Below are 6,548 nucleotides of genomic sequence, written 5' to 3'. Positions count from 1 at the left end.
CGTAGGGTCTGTGGCCAGGGTGTATGTGGGGGGTCTGAATGGTCAATGTTTATGGAACGCTCCTTCCCCGGGGAGGAGTCTCAACAACCTTCAGGCACTCCTGAAGGACTCCCCAACCCAGCCCGAGAGGGGGGGCTCCATCTCCATCCCTTCCCTAGAGCTCAGCCGTAGCTGCCTCATAAACAGGAAATACCTATTAGCAAGGAGGAGAGAGGGGAGGGAAGACGTCTGGAAAAAGAGAGTTGGCCCCCTCTCTTCTGGGGGGTCCCCAGTTGCTAGCTTCTCTTCCTTAAACTTCAGGGTGGGCCCCAGAAGCAGACGCTGTGGACACGAGTGGACCCTAGGGCATCTGGCCCAGACTGGGTAGGGGGTCCTCCTCCCCTTGTTATTTAGTAGGGGGAATTGGTTATGAAAGTTCCCTCACTCCTTCCCCAGTCTGCACAGCTGGCTTGACTGGCTGGGGAAGGGTTACAGATATGGAGGCTTAAGTGTTTAGGAGATCCCTTTCTCTCCACCTTAGCTTTTGCTGAGGGAGCGTGAAATGATGGGGGGGTTGAAAAGATGGCCTTCCTAGGGGTGGGGACCCCTGTGTTTAGGAAATGGTGGGGGAGGGGAGTTGTAAACACAGCCACCCACTAACTCCAGCCTTCCCATTCACAATGTGGATTCGCTCACCCCAGCTTTCCCAATCCCCACCCCCAAAGGAGGGGGGAGGGAGGGGCAGGGACTGCTGACGGACCTGACTGAAGGCAAACACACACAAATATTTCCTTGACAGCATCCCCTGCCTGTGTCTACCTCCTCCTCACATTTCCCCAGGCAGAGGTCAGCACTAGAGGGAGTAAAGGGAACCAAAAGCAACAGAACCCTGGCCTGGAATTTTGTATATATTTCAGCTTTGCTCCTCACTAGCAAATGACCTGGGACAACTGACTTCCCCACTCTGAGCTTTACCCTTTAGCTTTACCCTCTGTAATTGGTACCTGCAACTTGGTGAGATTCAAACTAGACAATGCATGCCCAATGACTTAGCCCAATGCCAGCCATCTCAGTATTCCATATACATTAGCCCCTTTCTGCTTTCTTTGAGGTTATCTGTTATTTTAAGAGCGTCAGGAGTGGGCTGGATTGGTTGAAGGATGAGAGATAGTGTGGAGGAGAGGGGCTAGCTATTTTGACTCCTTTCACTCTCTGCTGTCTCTGAATTTGCTTTCCCCTAATACTGCGACCACTTACCCCTAAGGCCACTCATTCCAAACAACTAGCTTGGCCAGATTCCACGATGATCACCAATTACCTTCATGGACCAAGGGGCTTACAACCCACCCTGAAGGGGACTTTTCCTCTTTTGAATCTAAGATTCCCTTCTCCTAGATTACACATGTGAAAGGTGGAAAGCAAAGAAAAAACAGCATTTGTTCAGCATATACTGTGCCAGGCACTGTGCTCAAGGTGTTTCACATCTGAAATCTCATTTATTTTTCATGAGGACCTTTAGAAGAAGGTGCTATTACTTCCATTGAAAGAGCAAGAAGGGGCCGGCCGGGTGGCTCAGGTGGTTAGAGCTGCATGCTCCTAACTCCTAAGGCTGCCTGTTGGATTCCCACATGGGCCAGTGGGCTCTCAACCACAAGGTTGCCAGTTCAATTCCTTGAGTCCCTCAGGGGATGGTGGGCAGCGCCCCCAGCAACTAAAATTGAACACGGCACCTTGAGCTGAGCTGTCCCTGAGCTCCAGGATGGCTCAGTTGGTTGGAGTGCGTCCTCTCAACCACAAGGTTGCTGCAGGGGATGGTGGGTTGTGCCCCCTACAACTAGCAACGGCAACTGGAGCTGAGCTGCGCCCTCCACAACTAAGACTGAAAGGACAACAACCTGACTTGGAAAAAAGTCCTGGAAGTACACACTGTTCCCCAATGAAGTCCTGTTCCCCTTCCCCAATAAGAAAATCTAAAAAAAAAAAGAAAGAGCAAGAAAACTGAGATTTAGAGTGGTTAATAAATTTGAACTTGTTTGTAAAACATTCTTCTTCCTCTTCTTTGTCTACTAACTAGTTAATGCTTCATTTAAACCTCAGTTCCAGCTTCATCTCCTCTGGAACTTCATTTCCCATCCCCACCCCAGCTGATCTAGTAGCTCTGTTTCCTTTAAGGAAATAATCATCTCATACTGTTGAATGGGTGATTAAGTTAAGGGGTTTCAGCTCCTTGCAGAACCAGGTTTAGGGAGATTAAGTAACTTACCCCAGGTCACACAGCTAAGTACCAAGCTCTTTTCCTTGCCTTACTTCTAGTATGGACCAAACCTAGTGAAGGAGAGAACATCTTTGGAGCAGGTTTGGGAATTGTGGTGCAAGCAAAAAACAGGAAGAGAAGTCACACATGCTTGGCAGATGGACCTGAGGTATGGTAGGGAGGCGGTGAGCCTATGTAGAGGGTCTTTAATGACAGTGTCCTGGAGGATGGCAGGCTTGGCTGATTGGATGGATGGATATGAGTTTGTTTTTTTTTTTTTTAGGGGAAATCACATGACGTAAATTAACCATTTAAAACTGAACAACTCAGCAGCATGCCAGCATTTTTTAATACCAGTCATTAGTGCAGGATGAACTCTAGATACAGGGAATGAAGCAAAGTGGGAGGGACTGAGAAGAGGTGAGGTGAGAAAGTGGGAAGGGGAGCTCCACAGAGAGGCAGACAGCAGAAACAACTGGTGAGACTAACTCCAGAAGAGGTGAGTTTCCTGCTGCTTCTAGCCACTATAAACTGTCCCATCTAACCCCTTTTGCTGAACTTGACCTTGGCCTTCTATTTTCTCCCACATTTCTCTTACCCCTGAAACTACTTCAAATTCTTATTGACATTGTTCTTTCAAGAATGAATCTTCTTTTTCCATCAAGATAGTAGATGATATATATGTCCCCAGCACCTAACAGGATGCCTAGAACCTAGTATGTGTCCTATAGCATTTCGTGAATGATAAGAATTATGTGATAGGGTGTATCTTCTCCTGCCTCAGCAAATAACTCCTTACTCTCTTGTCTTTTGACCATCATCATCACCATCTTCATTTAACCACCACCATTCCTTCTTTTCCCTGCCAAAACAGTTTTTCAAAGTATATAAGAAACTCCCAGGAAACATGTTAAATATGTAGAAAGCCCCACCTTCACATAAGAGGAAATCCTATCTCTGAAGAGGGGAAAGGGATCTAAAAATCTGGATTTTTTTTTTTAAAGATTTTATTGGGGAAGAGGAACAGGACTTTATTGGGGAACAGTGTGTACTTCCAGGACTTTTTCCCAAGTGAAGTTGTTGTCCTTTCAGTCTTAGTTGTGGAGGGCGCAGCTCAGCTCCAGGTCCAGTTGCCGTTTTCTAGTTGCAGGGTGCACAACCCACCATCCCCTACGGGAGTTGAACTGGCAACCTTGTGGTTGAGAGGATGCAATCCAACCAAACTGAGCCATCCAGGCTTCAGCTCAAGGTGCCCTGTTCAATTTTAGTTGCAGGGGGCGCTGCCCACCATCCCTTGCAGGGCTCGAGGAATTGAACTGGCAACCTTGTGGTTGAAGAGCCCACTGGGCCATGTGGGAATCGAACCGGCAGCCTTCGGAGTTAGGAGCATGGAGCTCTAACCACATGAGCCACTGGGCCAGCCTCTGAAACCTGGATTTTTAAAGGAGTTTCACTGGTCTTCCTTTTAAACACAACAAACGTGTTCCCACTTCAGAGCCTATGCACTAGCTGTTCTTAGGACAGAATGCTCTTTGAATGGTAGGTCTTCCCTGTAATTCATGTCTTACTTCAAATATCTCCTCTTCAGAGGCCTTACCTGATCATTCTGTACAAGATTGTCTCCTCTTACTTTTTACACTCTCCCATTTATTTTCTGATAGCACTTACAGCTCTTTCAAATTACTTTGACTCTTTGTTTACTTGGAGATTGTCTCCCCACTACAATGTGAGCTTTGGTAGGGTTTTTTTGTTTGTTTTGTTTTGTTTTGTTTTGTCTTTTTGTCATTACTGCATCTACAGTGCCTAAAACAGTGCCTGGCACATAGTAAGTGCTCAGTAAATAAACCAGAAAGCTGATTTGTTAATTCATACTGAGATATATAGATCATGTGAACAGGGCATTTTGTCTCACTTAATCAATACTCTTTATCCCCATAGAAAATGATATGGGAGTCAGTTATTATAATCAGATGAGTCTTTGGTGAGCATGGAGTCAGGCAAGGACACATGATTGGAGGTTCCAATATTTGGTGGCTTATGTCTCTGAGGTTTTCCTTCATGGCCCTTAGGAATGCACCTGCCAAGGACACTAGTAGCCATGATACCACCCTTGTCTCAGTGGTACTGGAGACTCAGATGAATTTTTATCTTTTTGAGTAGATTCCATGCAGATACCATGCTTAGGTGAATACATTGTTTTGTCAGATGCTGAACAAAGCAAAAATGGCACAACTTTTTTTCTTTACCATTAATCTTCTTCCCGAAGCCTAATCACCATAATAATGACTATAACCAGTGCCCAAATCACCAACATTACCGAGCATCTCTTAGAGTATGTTTCTTCCACAGAGGATAAATTGTGCCGTCTTATATTGGTTCTTACTGATTTCTCATAGGCAGATTATTTCCAAGTTTATTGGAGATAAACTTTATTGTTGCCCTCATAGGACTATTTTATAGAGATAATTGTGAACAGACTCAGTTTTTGAATTTGTGGCTTTTAAAGCTTATTTGGAAAGACAAAACTAATACACCTGAAAGATTACAAAACTAACTAAAAGGCAGTTGTATTAGTCTGCCCAGGCTGCCATAACAGAATACCACAGATGAAGTGGCTTAAACCTCAGAAATTTATTGTCTTACAGCTCTAGAGGCTGGAAGTCAAAGATCAAGATGCTGGCGGGACTGGTTTCTGGTGAGACCTCTTTTCCTGTCTTGCAGGTGTCTCTTCCACTTCTGACGGCAGTCCTGTTGAATTAAGCTCCCACCTTTATGATGTCATTTAATTTTACCTCTTTATCACTCTTATCTCCAAATACAATCATATTGGGGGTGGAGCCCTTCAATATATGAATTTTGCCTGGTGTGGATGTGGAGGTGGGCACAATTCAGACCAGAACAGAGATGCTCTACTCTCATGATTTTTTTTGTGTGAATGTATATTGATGCAACCTTCCTTAAGGGCCATTTGGTATTATCCACCAAAATTTCAAATGTATATATCCTTTAATTCAGCAATCTCATTTTAAGGAAATTATTCCATAGGAAGAGTGTACAAAAGTGTGAAGATACATGTACACATGTATAAGAATGTTCACTGTAACTTCATCATAGTGAAACACAGGAAATAAATATAACTTAAATAAAAACTGGAAATAGCTCTCTTCCCTTCTCTCTTCCTCTCTTTCTTCTCTCTCTCTCTCCCCACCTCACTTACTTTCTCCCTCCCTCCCCACAAACACATACCAAGGAAAGACCCTGTGAGAAAACAGTGAGAAGGTGGTCGTCTACAACCCAGGATGAGGACCACACTAGACACCAACTCTGCTGGCACTTTTATCTTGGATTTCCCAGCCTTCAGAACTATTCCAAGCTCCAGTGAATGTTTATTGGATGGAATATACTGTAGTAAGCCCAACTTTTCTCATGGCCTATTAGAAAAAAAAAAAAAAAAACAACCAAAAACTGGAAATAAATGTAATTTAAATAATGATATAGTTATATAATGGAATTAGTACATACTAAGATCTCAGTAAATATTTGGTTAATGGGTGAACTAACATACTGTTACATGAAAGAAAGAAAGTTGTAGAACCATTCATATGGAGTGGTCCTATTTTTGAACAACAAAGAAAAGACCAATGTGCAACCCTATATAATTTTATTTTCATAGAAAAAGTGTGGATGAATACACACTGAAGGTGACAAGGGTTAAATCTGGGGAGAACTAGAATTTGCACTCCAAATACATTTTTTACTTTATATGTATATAGTGTTGTACCGTGTGAAATGATTCTTAAACTTTTGTAATAAAAAACTTTTTAAAAATAGGAAAACAGTATGAAGTAGTTTCTAAATGGCAAGTGAGTGAATAGTAGAGATAGTGATAGACTGTAGAAATACAGAGAGGGATCACACTTGGCTGGGATGATCCAAAAGGCTTTCTCGGATAAAATAGGGCATGAAAGATACTTCCAGGTGCCAGTATTCCACAGAAAAACCAAGGCAGGAGAACACCTGTTGTCTTTGGAGGACAGCAAGGTGATCTGCATTAGCAATAAATAAATTTGGTAATGAGACGCCAACCTGGGTTTCTGAGCCGCCCAGATAAACGCTGAGAATGCAGTGCTTTCATGTTTTGAGATTAAATAAACTCGCAGTAGCACCGCAGTATGAGCCTACGTGAGGGTTAGAGCCTGGAAAGCGCGTGCTCACTAGGGGTGCTGTTTCAAAACATAGGCCCACTTGGACTTAGGTGAAAGCAATGTACATACAGTACAGCAGGTAAAAAACATCAGGCAAAGAGGGCGTTCCG

Source organism: Rhinolophus hipposideros (genome assembly GCF_964194185.1).
Source record: "Rhinolophus hipposideros genome assembly, chromosome: 15".
Taxonomy (NCBI): Eukaryota; Metazoa; Chordata; class Mammalia; order Chiroptera; family Rhinolophidae; genus Rhinolophus; species Rhinolophus hipposideros.
This window is presented reverse-complemented; position numbering follows the sequence as displayed.